At 41.4% G+C, this 24,855-nt stretch overlaps 1 protein-coding gene across 1 annotated transcript in view; it reads left to right on the forward strand.

Annotated features, from left to right (window-relative positions):
- The window catches only part of LOC118896380 (spermatogenesis-associated protein 31D4-like), a 210,364-nt gene that overhangs the window by 18,198 nt on the left and 167,311 nt on the right, over positions 1-24,855 (forward strand). The window contains exons 2-3 of the mRNA XM_036854155.1: positions 11,681-11,772; positions 22,187-22,298. The gene's annotated coding sequence lies outside the window, so the exon portion shown is untranslated. The remainder of the gene's footprint in view (positions 1-11,680; positions 11,773-22,186; positions 22,299-24,855) is intronic.

Here is a 24,855-nt window from a genome sequence, read left to right on the forward strand (position 1 = left end):
GACTTATTCCACTTAGTATGATGCCCAAAATGCCATTTTTAACTCCTCAAATTGGCAAATACTGGTACCAAAAAGTGTAGTAATGCTCTGGCCTAGAGAGTCAGGGAAATAAGCAAAGTCCTCCACTGTTAGTAGAATGTATTTGGTGCAATTTTTCTGAAAGGCATTTGGAAGTATATACCAAAAATTTGAAAATATTTCTACTCTTAAAAAGCAATTCTGCTTCTAGGAATTTATCTTTCACAGTTATGTAAAAAGATGTTCCTTCCAGTATTACTGGTAATATCAACAAACTGGAAACAACTTGAATGCCCAACAACAGTGATTTGGTTCAATAAATTATGGAAGTCATATAATGCTATATTTTCAAAAGCCTTTACAAAACATGCTTTAGTAAAAGGATTCCAAACTTGGGTGCCAGGCAGTAATAGAAGTGAGTGAAGTAGTCTGGATATAAAGTGAAGACATGGAGAAAAGAAGAACTATTTCACTTTCCTCTTAGTTCTATCACTTTTTTTTTAAAGAGTGTTAAGTGAAATTATAAACAGCAACTGACAATCTCAGTTGGAGAACAATAGGGAGCAGTGGGGACTGCAGTAAAGTAGAAAGCACGGCCCTATCTCACAGGATCAGCTGAGTTCCATGCGGTTGAACACCCTGTGAGCCAATCAGATCTATTTATTGGCTATCAATTTACAACCTTTGCTTTCAAATTTTTTTGGCAAGAAAATGTTTATCATTGTTAAGTGAAAAAAATAGGTTCCACAGTAGTAACTGTCTAATAGTGAATGTAGTATATCATATTATGATATTGAATTGGATAATACTTGTGTGTATTTGTATGTGTGTATGTGTGTACATCTTAATATATATGCACAGAAAAAAGCCTAGAAAGAAATAAGCCAAAATGTGACTTTATGTAGGCCTTTGTGATCACAAGCTGTTTTAATTTTTTCTTTAATATCTTTGCATTTTTAATATTTTCTATAACAAATGCATACACATTACTTTTAAAAACAACCAAACCCACCAACAAAAGTTTATCTTGAAAACACCTAGGCTCCGTTTGGACGTTCAGGAAGGATTTTCCTGAAAAGCACAGGTGGAGTCCTCTCTAGCAGTTGTACTGTCAGCTCTTCACCTGAAGCTGGGTCTGGTAGCCTGCTTGCTGTTGTTGTTATTATTCTATTGTCTTTGAAATGCTCACTGGCTTTTGGCAACCTTGCGCTCATCACCCTTGCCAAGAAGTTTATGGAAGTGTGAGCCAGTGAGAGTTCACCCATTCTAAGTTTTGAAAAAGTTCTATTTCTTCATAGTTAGAGACGTACACTTTAATAAAGATAACTATACAAACGTATGCTGTCGACTCCAGACCTGGCAGTGCTATTAGTTTAAACAGCACGAATCCATGCGCTATACTTCAGTTGTTCAAACGTCCTTATGAAAACAGTTATGAAAAAGTTGCCATTCATACAGGTACGTGGGCAGTCTTTTTTTTGTTGTTCTTTGCATGGGCAATCTTAAACATCAATAAGTTGGCTGTTTTCCCCTGAGCTGGAGAACAGCGGCCGATTCACACTTTGGAAGTCAGGCCAGCAAATCTAGAGAAGGCAAATACAGAGTTACAAACCTGTGAATGCTTTTATTCCCTTCACAGACTTCCAGAGCAAAATGGATTGCTTTGCAATTGTGAAGGGGAAAAAAGAAAAGAAGAAAAGAAGGACAGAATGTGTTGGCTTTGTCTGCCTGTGGTTTGAGTAGAGGGGAATTTTTTTTTTTTCTTTTTTGGATGAAGAGTGGGATCTTAATGGGCGCTCCTAGTCGACCGAGGCAGCCTCTGAAAGCTCCTCTTGTCAGAGGAGCCCAAGATAGAAGGATCCATTGTTTCCCAGTCTGAAGTTATCACTCTTCCCTTTATCCTTTCTTTTGGACCTTTTAGTGTTTGCTTTATCAGAATATTTTAATCCCTACTGTGGTGACTAGTGTAATTTATCTCATTAAGCCTCTCCTATTTTCTTCTGTTTACATGACCAATATTATTATGTTTTATGGGGCTTATACCAACAAGCCACTCCTTTGTCCCATTGTTTCAGCTCTAGGCCAAAAATCAACAAACGAAGTTTTATCTTTCCAATCTTGGACCTCACCTACTTGTCATTCAGTTTGTACAGGTTGCATGAAGAGCATGTTCCTTTGAAAACAAAGCAAGGATTCATTTTTATGACCTAAAACCAAACAATTACCTTTCTCAAAAGGTCCTGGTCATCTCTTATAGACTGGCAGAGACTCGCCTTATGAGGCGGGAAAAAAAGCAGATACTTCCTTGTGGGTTGAAAGCCCAAAGTCCCCTAGCAATACCGCCCTACTCCCTAACTAGTGTATCTTCCATAGTGTATAGAATATCCTAGAAGCAGAGAACCTGAGCCCTGGAAGGCACCTGGTGAGGTTATCTCATCCAAACCCCTGCCCTTCAGCAAGACCACACCCAAGCCAGACTGAGCCAGACCAGAGGAGAATCAGTCGTTTTTAAAGGCATACCAAGGAGAGCCTTCACTCAACCAGTCACAAATATCATGTCAGAAAATTCCTTCTCTAAAAAACCAGCCTAATAAAAGCTTTGTGATTTCCTCAGTCACTCTTTTTCTTTTCCAGATTGAAAATAACAGGGTACCATCCTCAGAGAATCAACAACAGTTTAATGAGCAGTAACTTCCTACAAGGCAGTGGTTCGCAGACGTTAGTGCACATCAGAACTGCCTGGAGGCTTATTAAAAACACACATTGCTGGACCCCACCCCCTAGAGTTTCTGATTCCTGAGATGCAGCAAAACTGGAGAATTTGCATTTCTAGCAAGTTCCCAGGTGATGCTGATACTGTCAGACCAGGGATCCCACTTTGAGAACTGCTGATCCTATGAACGCGAAAGGAGAAATATGAGGATAATTAAGAGGCAGAAACAAGTGGAGTAACAGCAAGTTAAACAAGTTAACCTCTACATAGAAAATGGTAAATGCCTATCAGATAAGTTCTTTGCTGTCAGACAGAGGCCAGTGGGGAAGGCTGACCACAAGCGGTAATTTAGGATGTTAGCTATTAACACAGGGACCTGCGGGAGCACAGCTGAGGAGCGCGGTGTTCTGGGTAGGTGGGGAAGAGGCCAGGAAGGCTACCTGCAGAACTGGAGGCCTGAGCAGTCATTGCTGGGTTGACTTTTCAAGAAGAGAAAGTGTCCAGACAAAGGTCAGGGCTAGGCATGTGCTCTTCCAGCAGAAGGAACTGTATGGAATTAAAGAGGAGTCGTGGAGCTTTTACGGGAGAGCAAGTCATCCAATTTTCTCAGAGGGGAGAGTGGCAAACGAGGTGGTGATGACAGAACTGCAGAGGTAGGCAGGGACTAGATCACGAAGGAACGTCAGAGCTGGTTTAAGGAGTCTGGCAATATTCTAAAGGCCATTATTTGACATAGAATATAAAGAACAATTTAATAAGACTCCATGAACATCAGAGATGAAAAGAGAATACACAGCTATCCCCAATCCTTGTACTTCCTTCTCTGTAACTAGGACATCTCTACCGGGTTTACTCTGGTTTGCAGCTGATGTCGAGGCCTTGCTAAGTTTCTAGCCTAAGTGTGGACAAAATTCCCTTTCCTTTTAGTTTAGTTGAGAGCTTTTGGAGTTTCATAAAGGGAAATTTGTAAAGACACTAGGCAAACATATATGAAACCAAAGTGAATAGAGAGAATACAGAAGTTGGGTCTAGAGATAAACAGACGCTTCTAGCTCCATCTTTCACTAGCTATACAGCCTTGACCATGTTACTTAACTTCCTGTGCCATAGTTTCTGTATTTAAATAGAGACCTAATTCCCTAACAAGATCCATAAGATCTTATGTGTTCTGGGCCCTACCTGCCTTTTCGGCCTCATCTTATATGCACTGATCTTACTCTTTTATTTATTTATTTATCTATTTTTGGCTGCATTGGGTTTTTGGTGGTGCACGCAGGCTTTCTCTAGTTGCAGCGATCAGGGGCTACTCTTTGTTGTGGTGTGCGGACTTCTCATTGCAGTGGCTTCTCTTGTTGTGGAGCACGGGCTCTAGGCGCAAGGGTTCAGTAGTTGTGGTGCAGGGACTTAGTTGCTCCGCGGCATGTGGGATCTTCCCAGACCAGGGATTGAACCCTTGTCCTGTGCATTGGCAGGCGGATCCTTAACTACTGCACCACCAGGGAAATTCCTGATCTTACTCTTTCTGCTCCATCTGCATAAATCTTCTTCAAGCTCGTGTTTGTCATGCTCCCTTCTGCCACAGGGCCTTTGCACATACTGTGTCCTCTGTCTGCAGTAGTCTTGCCTCCCTCTTCAGTAATTACTAGATTTAGATGTAAGGCCCACCCCCTCTAGGAAATCTTTGATCTCTCTGAATAGGTAAAATCCCTCCATAGACTTTTTTACTATGAGGAACTTATATGATAGCACTTAATATTGTTATTTGTGTAACTGTTTGCTTAATGTTTCTCTGCTCCAAAACCAGGGGTCAGCAAACTATCTCCAGCTTTGGCCTGCAGCCTGTTTTTATAAATAAAGTTTTATTGAAAAGCAGCCATGCCCACTTATTTCGATATGATCTGTGGCCACTTTTGTACTACAGTGGCAGAGCTGAGTAGTTAGAGCAGACTTTATGGCTTGAAAAGCCTAAATATTACTCTGGCCCTTTACAGAAAAGAAGTTGCCAGTTCCTGTACTTGACTATAGTCTCCATGAGAGCACACACAAAGTCTATTTTTGCTTACTCACATATCTTCAGCATCTAGCCCAGTGTCTGCTACATGGAAGATGCACAATAAATAAATAAATGAATAAACAAACGAACTATAAATGCAAGGAGATTTTTTTAAATGTCTATTTTACTAGAGTGTTGAAAAGGTTAAATAGGATAATATATGTAAAGAACCCAGCAATATAGTGCCTGAAACATAGCAGATGGTTAATAAATATTGGTAGTTATTATTATTCTCAATCTTTCCTTAGTGCATTTCAGTCTTCTCTCTGGGTCTGGACCTAAGCTGTCCCCTGGCCCTGGGCTGAGTTGCATTCCTGTCCTTCACCCGTCCTACTTTCTCTTGCCCTCTGGCCCTTGCATGTCTACTTCTGACTCTAGGATTCTTTCCTTGGTCTCAGATTCTGAGCAATGTCTTCTCCACTCTGCCTAGAGATTTCCTTCTAGGATGTTCAGTCTATTTGAAGCATATTATTCTCAAACCTTGTCGTAGCCTTAGGGTGACCCTCCTTTAACCTATCCCCGGGGCTTGGCTTCAGGAGGGTCATCTAAGTGATGGCAGTTATCTAAGTGATGGCAGTTATCTAAGTGATGGCAGTTATCATCTAAGTGATGGCAGTTTCGTCTTATGTTATGGCCACCTCCTTCAGGGACAGCAGACAATTTCTTCTCTTCTGGTTCGGCAGGAGAAGCTGTAGGACTGGAGGGGAGCTCCTAATAAGAGAACAATGAACAGAGGCTCGGGAACTGAACCTGTGTGGCTTTAAGGCAGAAGGGATCGAAGCGCAGCTCAGAGGCTGTTCAGCCTGGACACAGGCCCAGCTGGTGCAGAACCTAAAAGGAGGGGGTTTAGTAAAACCAGGGGTCAGCTAACTGTAACCTGCGGGCCAAATCCAGCCTGTCTCCCATTTTTCTGTCCCTTTCATGCTAAGAATGGTTTTTGCCTTTTTTAAATGGTTGGGGGAAAAAAATCAAAAGAAGAAGAGTATTTTGTGATGCATACAAACTGTATGAAACTCAAATTTCAGTGTCCATAGTAAAGTCTTACTGGAACACAGCTGTGCTCATTCATTTACGTCTGTGGCTGCTTTCACGTCACGACAGCAGAGTGGTTGGCACCAGAGGCCATAAAGCTGAAGATGTTTACTGACAGGCCCTTTAGAGAAGAGGTTTGCCAACCTCTGAGTTATACGAGTAGCCTGAGCTGTGGACGGTGACTTTTGACCTGAGCTCGTGAGAGCCTCTTTTGAGTTCAGTGTTGCTTGGCCTCTACAAACCCCACCAGATCCCAGCCCAGGGTGCAGCCCAGGGTGAGGTAGGGAGAGAATGGGTTAATTAGATGGGTTAATGAGAGGCATCATTCTTGAAGGAGGTGGGAAGGGATGAGATGAGAGAACACAACAGTCTGGTTCAAATGCTGGTTTCGCCACTTAGAGCAGTGGGAGCTTGAGCCAGTGTCTTACCTTCTCTAAGCAGCAGTTCCCATATTTTAAAATGTGAATAATTATCCTCTCAAATATACAGTGACATGGTGAACACCGAATGAGCTAATGCGTGCAACAATGCCTGGGGTGTGGTAGGCACTCAATAAATATTCACTACTATTACTATGTGTGGATGGAGTACACCAGTGGAAGAGTTGGCTTTGGGGAGGGAAAAGCCATCTCAGTGCATCCCGTGGAAGAGTGTAAAAAAATAGACATTGGAGAACACACAGACCTGGGTTCAATTCTGCCTCCGCTAGTGTACGCATCACTGCTGTATGACCCTAGGAAAGTTGATTAACTTCTCTGAGCCTCAGTACCCCGCCCCCCGGCTACCCCTCCTTTATGTAACTCAGATGTCAAGTGGGACCTTCCTACTCTTCGATTTAGGAAACATTTCCTTATGGAACCACCTGCCACCATCTCAAGTAAAACACATGGGGCTCCTGTTTCACCCTGTGCCAACAAGGCCATTCAGAAAATTCTCTTTCAACAAGCGTTTCACAAATTGAGTAAATTTACTGGAGATTTGAAGAGCTATACTTCTGAGCGTGGGATCACATTGTGCCCCACACAGTCTTTTTCTAACCCTCCTCCCCTCCTCTTGCTTCTACCTCCCTTCTTTCTGAGTGAAGAGCCCACAGTACACCGCCCCCCTTTCTCCACCCATTTCCCTATACACCCTGTTGTAGCCAAAAGAGGCTGGTCAAGACATTTCCCCACAAAGATGGTTCTGTCCCCAAGAGGAATCCTCCTACCAGCTGCTAAAAGGATGAATTTCCTCTATCCCCTAACAAGCAAAATAGGGATAATTATGACTACCTCACAAAGCGTTTGTGGGAATTAAATGAGGTAATGTGTCTGCCAGCTCCTGGCATGCAAAAGGCATCCCCTCCCCTCTTGATTCTTCCTTTGAGATTTGAAGGAACAAAGAGAGAAGCTGAGAGATATTTTGACATAGGGGCGGGGGTTGATAAAGCAGCCTGGAAGGTCATCTCCTTGACCATCACCCTCCAGTGAAGTAGAAGAGATTATTTGCCAGGAGAAACTGGGAGAGGTGGAGGGACTCAGGGCGGAAGCCAGACAAGTCTGGTTTGTCTTGGAGTCCATCCAAAAGGGTTTAGTTACTAAAACAGCAGTTCCTCTACATAAATCCTTCAGGTTCTTGAAAAATATTATTAACTCACTCCTGCATCATAAATAATCCTAATTTTATTAATTTTGCCTCTCAGGCCAAGGCACAGCTCCTGCACAGCTCCCTCTCCTGAGCATACAGCTGAAGGGGCAAGGTCCCCAGGCAGAGGGCAGTACCTGCGCCCTGGGCTGAATGGTGTTAGGTGGGCTGCAATTTAAACTGGCATTCCCTGATGTTTTCCAAGCCCTTCCAGAGTGGGCTCTTCTTAATAATCTTTCCTTAGGTGTAGGACTCAGAATGGGTGGTTTATTGGCAAGGTTCTGCGTGCAGAGGCATGGGAATTCTGTTACTTGTCTACTTGGACTTGTTTGATGTCCTGTTTGCATTAGTATTCTTTTTCTTTCTTTTTTTTTTTTCTTAACCGCAGAAGTTTTTTGTTTTGTTTTGTTTTTTTTACTTCTTCCAAAAGAGCTGATAGATGGCTCTCTTCCATTTTGCTTTGGGCCAAGGATGTTTCTACCCAATGTTGTGAAAACAAATGGTCGTGATTAGTCAATGCCAAGTTGTATCCTCTACCCTAAGAGGCCCTTGCTCTCCTCTCTAACTGCCCCCACCCACCTCCCTCCCTCCCTCCCTCCTTCTCTCTCTCTCTCTCTCTCTCTTTTTTTTTTTTTTTTAACTGAGATTTCTCATAGTTTTCTTTCCAAAGCAAAGCTAAGTTGAAGGGTTAGCAACACCTGTCTCTTTCTATGGTGTTGTTTGGGGCTTAAGAAAGAAAAAAAAAAAAGCCTAGGGGTTTAGGAAACAAGTGTTCAGTTCCTGTTAGTCCACTGTGTGTCTTCTGAAAGAGGCTTTATTAAATGTTTTGGTTTTATGACTTACTGTTTTCCCCAAATGTAAAAATAATTTGTGTTTGTGTGTAAAACGTGGAGACACCAAAAAATATAAAGAAATGTAAATAAAAACCATGTACTGAGTTCTTCCCCTGTTGGAAACCCCACTGTTAACATCTTTTTTTTTTTTTTAATTTATTTTTGGCTGCGTTGGGTCTTCATTGCTGCACACGGGCTTTCTTTAGTTGTGGTGAGCGGGGACTACTCTTCGTTGTGGTGCACGGGCTTCTCACTGCAGTGGCTTCTCATGTTGCAGAGAATGGGTTCTAGGCACACAGGCTTCAGTAGCTGTGGCACTCGGGCTCAGTAGTTGTGGCACGCGGGCTCTAGAGCACAGGCTCAGTAGTTGTGGCGCACGGGTTTAGTTGCTCCGCGGCATGTGGGATCCTCCCGGACCAGGGCTCGAACCTGTGTCCCCTGCATTGGCACACGGATTACTAACCACTGCGCCATGAGGGAAGCCCTGTTAACATCTTGATGCATTTCCCTAGGCTTCTTTCTCTGCAAATGGGCGTACATAGTTACCACATGTGATCCTATTGTGCACACAGTTTTTTGGTTTTTTATTTTATTTTATTTTATTTATTTTTTAACATCTTCATTGGAGTATAATTGCTTTACAGTGGTGTGTTAGTTTCTGCTGTATAACAAAATGAATCAGCTATACATATACATATATCCCCATATCTCCTCCCTCTTGCATCTCCCTCCCACCCTCCCTATCCCACCCCTCTAGGTGGTCACAAAGCACCAAGTTGATCTCCCTGTGCTATGCAGCTGCTTCCCACTAGCTATCTATTTTACATTTAGTAGTGTATATATGTCCATGCCACTCTCTCACTTCGTCCCAGCTTCCTCTTCTCCCTCCCCGTGTCCTCAAGTCCATTCTCTCTATCTGTGTCTTTATTCCTGTCCTGCCCCTAGGTTCTTCAGAATCTTTTTTTTTTTTTTTTTTTGGTTCTATATTCCATATATGTTAGCATATGGTATTTGTTTTTCTCTTTCTGACCTACTTCACTCTGTATGACAGTCTCTAGGTCCAACCACCTCACTACAAATAACTCAATTTCATTTCTTTTTATGGCTGAGTAATATTCCATTGTATATATGTGCCACATCTTCTTTATCCATTCATCTGTCAGTGGATACTTAGGTTGCTTCCATGTCCTGGCTATTGTAAATAGAGCTGCATTGAACATTGTGGTACATGACTCTTCTTGAATTATGGTTTTCTCAGGGTAGATGCCCAGTAGTGGGATTGCTGGGTCGTATGGTAGTTCTATTTTTAGTTTTTTGAGGAACCTCCATGCTGTTCTCCATAGTGGCTGTATCAATTTACATTCCCACCAACAGTGCAAGAGGGTTCCCTTTTCTCCACACCCTCTCCAGCACTTATTGTTTGTAGATTTTTTGATGATGGCCATTTTGACTGGTGTGAGGTGATACCTCATTGTAGTTTTGATTTGCATTTCTCTAATGATTAGTGATGTTGAGCATCCTTTCATGTGTTTGTTGGCAATCTATATGTCTTTTCTGGAGAAATGTCTGTTTAGGTCTTCTGCCCATTTTTGGATTGGGTTGTTTGTTTTTTTGATATTGAGCTGCATGAACTGCTTGTATATTTTGGAGATTAATCCTTTGTCAGTTGCTTTATTTGCAAATATTTTCTCCCATTCTGAGGGTTGTCTTTTTTGTCTTGTTTATGGTTTCCTTTGCTGTGCAAAAGCTTTTAAGTTTCATTAGGTCCCATTTGTTTATGTTTGTTTTTATTTCCATTTCTCTAGGAGGTGGGTCAAAAAGGATCTTGCTGTGATTTATGTCTTAGAGTGTTCTGCCTATGTTTTCCTCTAAGAGTTTTATAGTGGCCAGTCTTACATTGAGGTCTTTAATCCATTTTGAGTTTATTTTTGTGTATGGTGTTAGGGAGTGTTCTAATTTCATTCTTTTACATGTAGTTGTCCAGTTTTCCCAGCACCACTTATTGAAGAGGCTGTCTTTTCTCCATTGTATATTCTTGCCTCCTTTATCAAAGATAAGGTGACCATATGTGTGTGGGTTTATCTCTGGGCTTTCTATCCTGTTCCGTTGATCTATATTTCTGTTTCTGTGCCAGTACCATACTGTCTTGCTTACTGTAGCTTTGTAGTATAGTCTGAAGTCAGGGAGCCTGATTTCTCCAGGTCCGTTTTTCTTTCTCAAGATTGCTTTGGCTATTCGGGGTCTTTTGTGTTTCCATACAAATTGGTACACACAGTTTTGAAGCCTGCTTTTCTGCTTAACATTTATTTCATGAGCATTTCCTTATCATAAAAATTCATCAAAAGCACCCCTCTTAATGGCTATGTAGTGCTTGTAGTATTTGCTGCCCCTAACCTAATCATTCTCAGATTGTTCCACATGTAGCCTGTGTCCAGTTTTCCACCATATAAATAATGCTGCAGTGAGCTTCTTTGTACTTTGTCCTTGTGTATCTGAAAATTCCCATGGAAAGTATTCCTAGAAGTAGGATTACTGGCAAAATAGAATCCTGGAACTTCACGTTAGTCTTTACTGACTTCAGTCAGCCCAAGGTGTTTCACCTTGGATCACATAACAAAGTGTTTAGTAACTAAAATAGCAAAAGGACTAGACGATGTTTGCATATTGCTGGTTTCACGGTATGCAGCTTGGAGACAATATAATATAATGATGTTGTGTCATAATTATGATTTGGAAATATTCCAAGGTGATAATAGTAATAGCTAACATTTACTGGGTGGTTAATATGTGCTAGGCTCTGTTTTGAGTGTTTTACAGGTACTAACTCATTTAATCTCACCACAAGTCTAAGAAGTAATTAGTATTATTATCCCCATTTTATATATGGGAAAGGTGAGGCAACAGAGGGGTCAAACTACAAGGTAAGTGGCTTAGCCAAGATTCAAACCCAAGCATTTTGGCTGGGAGTCCATGCCCTTAAAGCACTTGATGACCCTGCCTGGAAGTAACCAAGTGGGTAAGATTCTTCACCCCCGACATGCCACGGCTGCAGTGCAGCGGGAAGGGGGATGGTGAATCCACTGCTCACTGCCGAGTTGTAGCCCTCCTTCCCCCAGCTCTCATTGCCCCCTTCCCTAGCTGTGCACCCACCTGGGTAAGGACAGGAGAGAAACCAAGCTGCAAAAAGCACCCAGTTCTGTATCTGAAGGGGAAGAAGAACATATATCAAGGTGGTCTCAGGAAGCTGCTTATTCGGGAAGGGAGGGAAGAAATAAATGAAAAAACACTGCTTCAGGGTCTTGGTTTTTTTGTTTTGTTTTCATTTTTGGTTTTGACAATCATTAGAGCATTAGACTTGCCTAATTAGAAGCAATGTTTCCCTTATGTTTTTCACCAATTTCATTTCAGTGGGTTCCTGGCTCATCTGTTGATGCAGTGCCAGAAGTGAGCTGCAGAACAGGAGTTACTGGAGATGACGGTGACCGTGAGTCCTGAAGGAGGTAACTAAACATTTTTGGTCCTGTCCACTGCTGAGTGCCTTGGTTACAAATGACCTCTAGACAACTGTTCAACATGGATGGTTCTAAAGGCACCTTGTTGTAGAGAGCGCTGCATGGGACTGGAGTTCTGATTAATGGCCATTTTCTTTTGTCCCACCTCCTTGTGTTTCCTTAAAATAATACTGGTGTTACAAAAGACTACACAGGGTGTTTCTGTTTAGGTAAAGTCGACTGGTGCCGGGGTGAAACAAAACATAACACAACCACTGCAGCAAAACACAAACACAGAGCAAATCCGTCCTGCTTCACCTCCCCCTGGCCAGGTTCCACATAAGGAAACCCAGCCAGAGGAGTTCCCTCGGTTTGCACTGGCTCAGGACAGAAATGTATAAAACTTTGAACGGCACCAGCAGTGACCCAGGGAAGAAATGAATCACAGAACCTTTCAGGGATGTGGCCAGCCTAGAAATCCTCCCACGGGTGTAGGTCTCTGCAGTGGGGGACCCGGAACAGCCAGAAATATACCTTCAGTGTTTGCTCTGCCTGGGTCTGGCACATAGAGGCATTCAACCAATGTATGCTTAATTGCAGTGGGTTCTGTTGGAGTGAATGGAATAGTAAAAGGCAGAAGTAGAGATGCTTTTTCCTTTTATTTTGAAATAGTCTAAGAGCACTAATAATAATAGTAGTAATAATAATAATAGTTAACATTGTTTCCTGTGGGCCAGGCCCTGTTCCAAGCAGTCTCTCCTTCCCTCAGGGGCAACCTCTATCCTTATTTATAACACCATAGGTTAGTTGGCAAAGGGAGATGTTTAATAGGGGGGAAATTATCAAAGTCCATCAAGAGTCCTCAGTTTCCCTGACTGCCTCTGTGATCTCTAATTGGCCCAGTTGCTCAGAAGCCCTAACAGCTAAAAGGTAGTAAAGTAAGGAGTCAAGTTCACATTACAAATTGGGCCTCAAAAAATAAAAATGAAATAAAAAAGGTTAATTATTGAGTTCAGCCTCCTTGAGGTCACATCAACCTGATCCGCTTCCTTTGTTGTTGTAGAGATCCAGAAGCACCCTTTCAGATCGTGAGGATGGGATGGGAGTGGGGAGGAGGTTGTATCCACCTACCTAAGCAGGTTTGTAAACAAACGACAAGCAAATTAAAGGGGAGTCCGTGGTAGAGTTTTATGTACAGCTAAAAACGTCCAAAATGCCTTCCAATACTCAAGAATTATATAAGGTGTATTGTTATGTGTAGAAGCCTCTGAGCCCCCCTCCTAAGAATCCTCCCAGGAGGCTGGGGATTGGGAGTGGCAGCCATGTTGGTACCATGTGGTCCTTCCCCGTGTTGTCTGAGGGCACTGGAAGCAGACATCAGACTCAAGGCCAGCCAATTAGATCCTCTCTCCCAGGAATTCATCACTGCAATGAAAGGATGCTAGTTAGCGTGGGCTGGTCTCTTAAACCAAGGACGTACAACTCAAGAGCTGTGTTACTGCACCGTAGGCAGCAGAAGCACAGAACACCTGACTGCAGGGAGAAGGAAGGAGATGTGCAGGGAGACAGATGAGGGCCCTGAAGTAAGAGACTGGAGAAGAGGGCAGGAGGAGAAAAAGAGACAGCACTGGAGCAAAGTAGCTGATTGGCCTCTGCTGGTTTTCTAATTTAGTTCCTGTTCAAACCATCCTGAGACCCAGCTGTGCCTCTTCTTCTGGGGCGCCATTGGCTACTCTTGAACCTTTATACTATAACCTCTACTGTTTTGATAATGCTAACTTGAGGGGCTTCTGTTACTTGCTGTTCTGGCTACAATGGCTGGGTAACAAAAACCACCCCAAAATTGAGTGGCTTAAAATAAGAACACTTATTTTGCTTAAAAATCTGCACTCTGAGCAAGGCTTAGCATGGACAGCTTGTTTCCACTACCACTTGGTTTCAGCTGGGGTAGTTTGAAGGCCAGGGGCTGAAATTGTCTAAACTCTTACCTATGCCTGGCCTGGGAAGACTCAAGCAGCTGGGGATTGGAAGAGCTGGAGCTATGTGGAAATCTCTCTGTCCATCTATGGTTTCTTTATCATGGTGGCTTCAAGGTAGACGGATTTTCCCCTGGAGGCTCAGGGCTCCAAAGGTACAGTTCTCAGGGAGAGAGGGCCAGGTGGAAGCCATATCACCTTTTAAGACCTAGCTTCCAAAGTCATGCGGTGTTATTTCCACTTCATCCTATTTGTGGAGGAAGTTGCAAAGATCCACCCAGGCTCAAAGGGCCACTGCCTCTCAATGAAGGAATGTTACCATCACATTGTGAGAAGAACATGTGATGTATGTTAATGTGGACATCTTTAGAAAATAGAATCAGTCATACTTGTAAACAAAAGAACCTTGATTAACATATGGAATAATCCCGAAAGCTCAAAAAGGTATCAGAGTTCCCATAAGATTATCAGTGTTGTGATGGAAAATATGCTGGTTTCTGGATACAGTGAGAATTCTTTCTTTTTCTTCTGAATTAGTGAACATCAAATTTATCCATAGGTGGTCTCACTGGGTTCTGCCCAGGAAACAGTATTTTAAAGTTGACTTGTCTCCCTGATTCTGGAACCATCTTGTCCTTAATTTTGCCACATAATTAGATGTGGATTAAGTTCAAATCCCTTGTTGTTTGTAGCAAAAAGTTTCTCGTCATCTTATTTTCAAATGTCATTTGCAAGCATATCCTTTCTTGCTTGGTGAATGAGCTTTTTTCTCCAACTGGACTCTGCTCATACTTTTAATAAATAATCAGGTTTTCAGGGTCCAAAATACTCGAGAGCTGTAAAGTAGGCACTGCTGAAAGGTCTGTTAACTCCTTCGGGCCTCCAAGGTGCTATTTCTAATGTTACTGCTTCGTATCCCATAATAGAAGCTTGAACCTTATTGCTGGCCTTTCTTTGTGTGTGTAGAGGGTGAAGGCTAGGAAAGGAAGAGTCGGTGACCTGGAATGGGGAGCTGAATTAACTCTTTCAGCAAGGCTTAAAAGAAAAGATTTTAGTCTTTTATAAACTCTAAAAGATACTGAAGTTTCCAGAATAAATCAGTACCTAAGATAGTGTTATTAGATGCAATAACTACTGAAATGATAAAATCCTTGTTGATGCTAGCTGAAAATAGGTATGTTCTATACTTACTTTATAGCAGCATTTCCAATACTGTCCTAAAATGAAGTTAACTATAAAAATATGCACATTCTTATTACATTCTCAGAATTGAATTCAAATTGTCATCTTTTTTATTATTAATAAAGTTTACTCAGGTTTGTACAAAAATCTTCAATTTATGGGTTCAGCCTATTATTTGATATATGGAATAAAAAGATAAGACCATTGTTGGCAAGTTTTCAAAATTCTACCTATAATAAGTGAATATGCATGAATATAGGGCCAGCCTGAATAATAGGTATATTTTGGATTTTGTACAACTAGTGGTCTGGTAAATATTTAACAACCAGCTTAACCAGGGCTGGGAGTAGGAGGGTCTTGACTTATAGCATTTGCTGATTTCTGTGATGTAAATATTTCCACCATAGCTGATTTCATGCTACCAACATGGCATCACCAAATGCAGAATTGGGAGGAGACATGCTCAGTGGGCTTTTCTGAGCTGTATGAGCCAGTCCTGCACACCACTGGTTACAATTATGGGAAAGCCAGTTGGATGACTCTTGGATAAACCTTGTTATAATAAACCTTGTTATAATACTACGGGGATAATAAGAACCTACTGTATAGCACAGGGAACTCTACTCAATACTCTGTAATGACCTATATGGGAAAAGAATCTAAAAAGTGGATATATGTCTATGTGTAACTGATTCACTTTGCTGTACAGCAGAAACTAACACAACATTGTAAATCAACTATACTCCAATAAAAATTAATTTTAAAAAATACTAGGGGGAGGGGCTTCCCTGGTGGCACAGTGGTTAAGTATCCACCTGCCAATGCAGGGGACACATGTTCGAGCCCTTGGTCGAGAAGATCCCACATGCTGTGGAGCAACTAAGCCCGTGCGCCACAACTACTGAGCCTGTGCTCTAGAGCCCGTGCGCCACAACTACTGAGCCTGTGCTCTAGAGCCCACGCGCCCCAACTCTACTGAAGCCCGTGTGTCTAGAGCCCATGCTCCACAACAAGAGAAGCCACTGCTATGAGGAGCCCACGCACCACAACGAAGAGTAGCCCCCACTCGCCACAACTAGAGAAAGCCCATGCATAGCAACGAAGACCCAACGCAGTCAAAAATTAAATAAATAAATAAATAAATAAAATACTAGGGGGAAAAAAGACAAATTTTAGGTGGCAAGATCTGCAGCAGAGACATTTAATGCCCATTGACTCTCCATTTACTCCCCCACATTTCTCATTGACCAGTGGACTGGCAACAGAGATGGAAGCATTTAAAAGTTGGTATGGGGCTTCCCTGGTGGCACAGTGGTTGAGAATCTGCCTGCCAATGCAGGGGACACGGGTTCGAGCCCTGGTCTGGGAAGATCCCACATGCCGCGGAGCAACTGGGCCCGTGAGCCACAATTGCTGAGCCTGCGCGTCTGGAGCCTATGCTCCGCAACAAGAGAGGCCGCAATAGTGAGAGGCCCGCGCACTGCGATGAAGAGTGGCCCCCACTTGCCGCAACTAGAGAAAGCCCTCGCACAGAAACGAAGACCCAACACAGCCATAAATAAATAAATAAATAAATAAAAAAGTTGGTATGCAACTACCAGCCCTCTCTTCCCTTGCCACTGCACCACTCCAATAAAGGAGGTCACATGTCACCAGTGGTGCAGATACAAGATGGGAGAACCTGTATCAACATGGTTCCATGAATGTCTGTGTGGAGCTCAACCCCCTTACACCAACACTGGGTGTGTACCATGCTTCGGTGAGCGACTGATGACCAGCAAGCCATCCCATACAGAATGGCTTAAGACAACAATTTATTGTTTTATCTCCCATTTCTGCATGTTGGTTAAGCTCCACTGGGCATTTCTTCTGCTCTTCTCACTTAGGGTCTCATGTGGTTGTAGTCAAAATGGTGGCTGGGGCTGGAGACCTTGGAAAGCTTGACTGGGATTGAACTGAGTATGGCCTCTTTGCTGAGGTCTGGCACCTAAGTGCTCCTCCACTTGGAGTCTCATTCTCCAGCCATCTGCGCATGGCCTCTCTTTGGCAGTGGGATGGTCAGACTTCTTATATCATGAGTGACTTCAAGTGCAGAGGCTGTCCAGATTTCCTAAGGCTTCTGCTCCATTTTCTTGGTTAAAGTGAGTCATAGGATCAGTGCAGAGACAGACTGGGAGGTGACTAGACAAGGGTGTGACTACCAGGAGTTAAGAGTCCTTGGGAGCCCTCTTTGGAGACTAGCTACCACTTACGACAAGTAAGAATTAAGCCTTTGTTATGTTAAGCCACTTAGATTTCAGGGTTAATTTGTTCCCTTGGCAAAACCTAATCTGACTGGTCCAGAAATTGGTACTGTATTAGTGAAGATAAGGTAGACGGTGCTGCAGAAATAAACCCCTAAATCTTAGCAGCTTAACACATGGGCCTCTGGGTGTCATATGGCTCTGTAGGACTGTTGCCTTCCAATGATGACTCAGGGGTCTCGGTTACCAAAGTGATGACTGAGGCCACTTGCATTTTGTTGGTGCACCATCTGGAACATGTGGTTCCCAGCTCACCTGGGCAGGAGGAAAGAGGACAAGGGGAACTCATGGCTCTTAAGTACCTATTGGCCAGAACTAGCCATATGCCTCTTGCCCCAACTATAAGGAGGCTGGAAAATTTGGGGGAGCACATGGATATTTGGTGATTAATAAATATCTCTGTCATAAAGTTATATGGAGCTCTTCGCCTCTTTCATTTTTCCTCCCTTCTCCTTACCTCACCCTCTATAAAAAATTTAAGAAAAAGAGAGAGTTGGGGGCAGGAGAGGGAGATAGGAAGGAAGGAAGGAAACAGCAAGGGAGGGAGGGAAAGAAGGAAGCAGGGAGGGAGGGGTGGAAGGAAGGAAGAATACCAGAAGGAATTTATAGGATGCAAATATAACCACTAAACTATTAACAAAACTATTAACAAGTACTGCTAAACAAAATCTATTAAAAAATAACTAATAGCAAAGGCTTTCACGGTGTTTTTAGCATTTTTTTTTTCCTTTTAATCAGCAATGATAAGGAAACTAAACCAGATTAAGTGCTATCTTATTGGAGATACAAAGGCAAACAAGGGGAAAGAAGTGATTGAAGAGCACTTCAGAAAGCTCAGTACATTCAAATCAGCAGGGCCTGATTACTCACATCCAACGGCACTTAAGGAATTGGCAACTGTAATTGCAGGACCACCAGCCTTTATTTTAGAAAAGCAAGATTGGACAGGAGAAGGTCCTGACAAGTAGACTCTGCAGATGGAGTATCTTTTTTTTTCTTTTTTTTAACAGAGAAAAGCACAACTGTAGTAATTATAGACTATTCAGCTTATCTTGGATACCTGGGAAGATACAAGAACAAATCATCAAACAATCAATTTGCAACCATCTAGAAGAGCACAAGGTACTGGGTAGTAATCAACACGATTTTGTGAAGTACAAATTATGCCAGACCAATTTAATTTTACCAAGAGAGGATGATGAGCCTGATGGAAGAGGGGAAAGCAGTACCTACAGTTGGACTTCAGTAAGTTTTGTTTGTTTGTTTGTTTGTTTTCTTTTCTTTTTTTATTCCATCCCCTGACATTTTCAGCATCAACTCTCCAAGAGGATGCTACCTAGATCAACAATTGGGTGGGCACGACTCTGGATGAGGCACTCAGAGTGATAAAAACAAAGATTCTGCTCCAGGTTGACATAGTTATTAGTAATAGTTATTGTTATTTTAATCAGTTGATGTGGACAAAGAAAATGACAGTGGTAAAGAAGATGTTGAGATACAAATAACATTCTCTACTACAGAGGGGAAGTATGAGAGAAAAGATATAAAAACCAATCTAAGAAATCCAGCAGCTAAATAATATGGGATCCAGGAAAGGAGAACAGAGAAAATGGCAAAAGGGAAATTACTAGAGAAATTATATAAGAAAATTTCCCAGGAAAGGACGTACATGTTTACATTAAAAGAGCCCACTGAGGGCCAACTACAGTAGATGGGGAAAATAAGCCACTTGGATACAACATTGTAAAAATTTAGAACTCTAAGAATAAATAAAATTTCTAAAAGTTTCCAGAGGGAAAAATTAGGCCACCTACAGAGGAATGAAAATTGAGCAGCCAAATTCTCATTAACATCTCTGGCAGCTACAAGATAATAGAGTGGTCCTTTCAATTCTGGGGGAAATTGAATTTAAAAATAATTTCTATATTCAGCCAACCTATCATTCAAAGAGTAGAATATAGACATTTCACATAAACCAGCACTTGGAAAGTTTACTTCCCAGATTCCTTCCTTAAGGAGTTACTTGAATATGTATTCCAGCAGAATGAGGATATTATCCAAGAAAGAAGAAGGCGAGGGTCCTAATATTGGAAACGGAAGTAGAGTATAATACACAGTCTTCCAGTTTAGAGCAGGAGAATGAAGAGTGCCAAAGGTAAGGACTCTTGGGCAGAAGAGAACTCCCTGCAGTTCATGGTGTGATTGAGGGAACAAAAAATAAAAACAAACAAACAAAAGAGTTGAGTGTTATGATGAAGTATATATTTAGACAATAAAAAAGACAGGCAAGGGGCTTCCCTGGTGGTGCAGTGGTTGAGAATCTGCCTGCCAATGCAGGGGACACGGGTTCGAGCCCTGGTCTGGGAAGATCCCACATGCCACGGAGCAACTGGGCCTGTGAGCCACAACTACTGAGCCTGCACGTCTGGAGCCTGTGCTCCGCAACAAGAGAGGCCGCAATAGTGAGAGGCCCGCGCACTGCAATGAAGAGTAGCCCCCGCTTGCCGCAACTAGAGAAAGCCCTCGCACAGAAACGAAGACCCAACACAGCCAAAAATAAATTAAAAAAAAAAAAAAAAAAAAAGGCAATTAAGAATTCCAGAAAAAACAAAAAGCTAACTGAGAACGTTATGGTCCAATTTGAAGAAGAATAATATGCATGATTTTCAATAATATATAGACTATTTAGAGAAAAACTAGTACATGGTGTTAAAACATTATCCTTTGAGTAGGTGAGGAGTTATGACAGTGCCCTCATAGAAAAGCAAATGGCAATCTTAACATGCTCCTTAGCTTGGCAGTGCACAATGTTGATGTAGTCTTAATAATGTAAGTACTTTGGCTTTAAACTCTTGCAGTCAATGGACATAGTAAGGAAGATCTTGGCTATGTTGCAGAAAAAAGAGGCAAACCTTAATCTTGATAATATGAAAGTATAGCTGACCGAAGGTGGGAAGTGCAAAATGAAGGAAATTTGAAGAGAAGAATAGTATCACTGACACCCTCAACTTCTATAATGAGAAGTCAAGATACTCAGGTTTTCAGAATGAGAAATTGAGGCATAACATAATATTTCAAGTTACAAGTGTAACCACAACAAAACTTAAAAATAATGATATAACTACCCCAAACTGGGAGGAGTTGGGAGGAAGAAGAAGATAACATAAATGAGCTAAATGCTTATCTTTTGTAACTGGAGACCATCCATAACCAAGAAATTGAAAAGAGGAATCATATATTCAAAGAATGTATAATTCATGAGTGATTTTTCATAGGCATACATTGAAGGTCATGGGCACAATCTCAGAGCACAGGTATCAACAATCTCTATAGCTTAAGGACACATTATAGTGCTGATGATCTTGCAGCCATGACATTTTTTCCCATTCCATTATCCATGCCCAATTATAAGATTATACTTGCAAACTTAAAGCCCTATCTGCTTTAATGCTTTTTAAGTTTTTCTCAGAATTATCTCTAATATTTCACAGAGTACTCTCTCCAAAATTAATAGCATGGTATATGGCCACGTGGCCTCTTTATGGTATTTTATTATATCTAATTTCTGTTCTCCAAGAATATATTCTCAGAATTAGGGTTTTGCCTCTACTGAATGAAAGCTTAGATGACCTTGTTATAGGAGAAAAACTATTTTAATATTATAACTCTAAAAATTAAAATAATACAAAAGTCACTTGAATCACTTCTAGACGTTCCTGTGCATTTAAATAACAGCATGGTTAACAAGCTCCTGTTAAAAGATGGCAGATGCAAGTAGAAATCTGCTGTAACTTCATAATTGAGGCCCAAAAAATTCAGTCGTGTAATGTGTGGGACCCACTTAGTGCAGAGTTCATGAAATGACCACTGTGAACTGGCTCCAGGAGGACAGGAGCCAATCACCAAACTCGGCATATCCAAATTTCCATTATCAAAGAGTGTGTAATTACAAGCTCCACTGTACTTCTGATTACTGGCTAGAGTGGCATGCCACATAGCCACACACGTAAACTCAGTTGCCATACACACTGCCTACTAGCTTTAAATTATGCAATTCTTGATTACTCTTGGCAAGAGTTAAACTATTTCAAATTTCACGCGAAATTGGTACTTACCTAATAGGCCAATTACACTATTTCAAATATTCATTATTCTAATTTATCTACAACATGAGTATATTGTTAAAGAGCGGTATTTACTTTTTTAAATTAGGGAAAGTCAGGGGGATGTTTGCAACCAGAAGAGCTAAAAAGCAAAAATCTTTAAAACAGTGTTCACAAGAGGTGGAATTAGGGTTGGGGAGGGATCATCATAAGCTTCTCTGTATCATTTCATGTATACTGTTTAATTTATTGTAAGGTGTATTTACTACTCTAACACAGTAAGTATTATATTGTAGTAATTAGATTCATAAAAACAGTAACGGTTGCTGCTCTTAATATTTCTCAATGACTGGTCCCTGCAATGCTTGTTAAAAATGGAGAATCCCTGGTTCCAAACACAGTCCCAGTGAATATGACCCCCTCTACTGGGGCCCAGGAATCTGCATTGGAACCAGTGGTTTAGACCCAGATCTTACTAAAGGCTCACTTGTACGTCTTCTTCAAGCATATTTCATGATTGAACTTCTTGTGAAACCATCACATGCTGTATTGCCTTCAGTGGTGTTTACCATATCCCGGCATCCTTCCTTCCATTTCTGTACCACTAAAATGAAGAAAAAAACCCAAAATGACCTCACTGTCTCTCTCTTTTGGTGTATGATATTATCTAGGGGAACAGCAGTTCTTTTCAAGATCCTTTAAGCTGTGCAACCTCTTGACCATGGAACAGCTAAGAAAATCTCAGTTTTAAAATTCATGACAATGACTGGTTTCTTAATTATGTAAGGAGAAAGATTTTGAGACTGTCTTTCTATCTTATTTTGGTGCTAATCATTTTTTCTCATTCCCATGACTGCAGGAATATTGATCTCAGCGTTACTTTGACCATTAATGAATTATGATGGCAATAAGCAGAGACGCACACCTCCAGCCTCCTGGGAGCTTAATCTTCTGCTACAGCGTTTGCATTTGTAAGTCAGCACCTGTGTGATCCATATTCTAACTATTTGTTATTCTCCTTTAATTACATATTGGTGGTGGTCCATCTGTAGCCTGAGAGCAACCAACTGGAGACTCAAAGAAATTATTAAAGTATTAACTTTAAATTAGAAGGCCAAAAGGAAACATAGTTGGCTTTGTTCCTACCCATTCCAGTATGATGTTTCAGGAACAGTTTTTCCCTTTCACGTCAAGGAAACTTGGGTCTAAAAAGTTAGTACAGAACTTTTACCTTCAGAGAAGGTTTCACCTTAAATATTTCCTGTGTCACCAGTATTTCTGTTAGCATCAGCTTTACCTCGTCTGTCAAATACCATTTTGTTTGGCAGGTGATACATTTTAAATCCTGTACTTCCTACTTGGTCCTGATAAGTCACTCAAGTTGGGGTTTAGGAAATTGTAGATGGTCAAGTCAGTCCCCCAAAACTTTTCCTTTTAGCATTTTGGCAACTTTTTATTTTGACATAATTTCAAATTTCTATAAAAGTTTCAAGAATTGTACAAGAAATCCCCTTTACTGAGATTCATATTTATATCTTGCCCCATTTACTACCTCTCTTTCTATGAATCTGTCTGTATTGCACACTCTCTTTCTTTCCTGACCCATTTGAGAGTAAGTTGAAGACGTTGTACCCCTTTACCCTGAAATATTTTGTTATTTTCCTAAGAATAACCTTCTTTTTAATAACCATGGTTTTATCAAAATCAGATATTTTAGTGATATAAACCACAGTCCAAATTTAAATTCAGATTTTCTCAATTGTCCCAATGATGTCTCAATAATTAGTTGTAAGCTGATTTTTTCCCCAGACCAGGATGTAATCCAGGTTTGTGCATTGTACTGAGTTGTAATATCTGCTTTGTTTCCTTTAATTTGGAAAAGTTTCTGAGCCTTTGTCTTAACTTGTCTTAACTTTGTCTTAACTTTTGGGGGGTGGGGGGAAGACTCTTCATGCTGGGTTTGACTAGAATGTCCTCATGTTTAGACTTGGGTTATGTATTTTTGGCGGAGATACCATTGAGGTGAGGTCCTGTCCTTGTCAGTGTACCATATCGGGGGTACCCAGTGTCCATTTGTGATGTTAACTTTGGTCACTTGGTTCAGGTGCTTACTCCACTGTAAAGTTACAGCTTTTCTCTTTGTAAATTATAAGTGTTTTGTGGGGAAATATTTTGAGACTGTGTCAATATCCTGTTTATAAAATTTTTTCTACTTTGCACGAATTGATGATGTTATAACTCCATCATTCCTTCTAGATTTATTAGTTGGCATTTTGCTGTAAGGAAGAGCTTTCCTTCTCTGCATTTACTTTTTTTGCTTATTTAAGTCTGAGCTCATGGATTCTTAGGTTATTCAGTGGGTTATAATCTATTTCTGTCCTTTTTAATTTTGATGCTTAAATTTTCTCAAATTTGGCCAGTGGCAGCCCCTTCAATCTGTTTGTCTTTTTGACATGTTTCCATGACGCTTTGAAGCACTACCTTAGTTTCTGTAGCAACTGGCTCATCTTGTATTCCCTCTGCCCCCTCCCTGGAATTAACCATTTCTCCAATGAGCCCCCAGGTGAATTTTGGTAAGAAAATCAAATTTATCTTTTGTGCCTGCCCCTCCCTTTTTCTCTTACCTTTCAGTAACCTGTCCCGTGAGTCCCTACTGTAACTGTGATTTTCAGTATCTCTAGTTAGAGAGGAAATTCTGATAAATTCATTTACCTTACAGTTGTTTAGGAATGATTGCATTACCCTTCTTAGAAATGCTTGCATTTTAAAAAAGGAAACCAGTTAGAAAGCAATGCTCAATTAAACAACAATATTAATCACAGAATGTTACTGGTGAAGGAGACTTTAGGTCACAGGGTCACAGCCTCAGCCACCCTCAGCCCCCTAAGAGTTAGCGTGAATGTGTGTGCGAAAAGCCCAGTGGCGTCAGCAACAGAGTGGTACAGACGGGGCTAAACTGGAGGGTGCAAGCCCACCTAATGATACTTAAATTAAAATAAACAAATAAACACTGGGCAGACCAAGCAAAATTTGTTTATTATCCTTATTTAGCAGAGGGCGGTCTATTAATGACTTTTGCGTTAAAGTAAAACTAAACTAATGGTTTTAACACTGCGCTTGGGGGAGCCACCAAGATGCTTTATAGAACTTTCCTGGGGGTTCTGGAAATGCTGTGGACAGATCCACTCTCGACCTCCCGATCCTCTTCAGCCAGAGTCGCTTCCTTGTTATCTGTTTGATGTGACAGGTACTGTGGGAGTCTCTGTTTGAAGGAAGGGATCTGTGGATTTCAAAACAAGTTCAACAATCACTGATGTAGTCCAGCCACCTGACCTTGCAGATTCTTGCAGATAAGCAGACTGAGGCCATCCGGGGATAACCAGTACTGCCGTGATTGTTACTGGCAGTGTTAAGCCTAAAACCCAGGTCTTCTGATGCTTGGTCCAAACTTTCTTCCCTACATAAAGTTGCTTCATCTAATGGTGGAAAATCAGGTGCTAGTGGCGAAGGTTATCCTAATGTCGTATC

Source organism: Balaenoptera musculus, chromosome 6 (assembly GCF_009873245.2).
Source record: "Balaenoptera musculus isolate JJ_BM4_2016_0621 chromosome 6, mBalMus1.pri.v3, whole genome shotgun sequence".
NCBI classification, from domain to species: domain Eukaryota; kingdom Metazoa; phylum Chordata; class Mammalia; order Artiodactyla; family Balaenopteridae; genus Balaenoptera; species Balaenoptera musculus.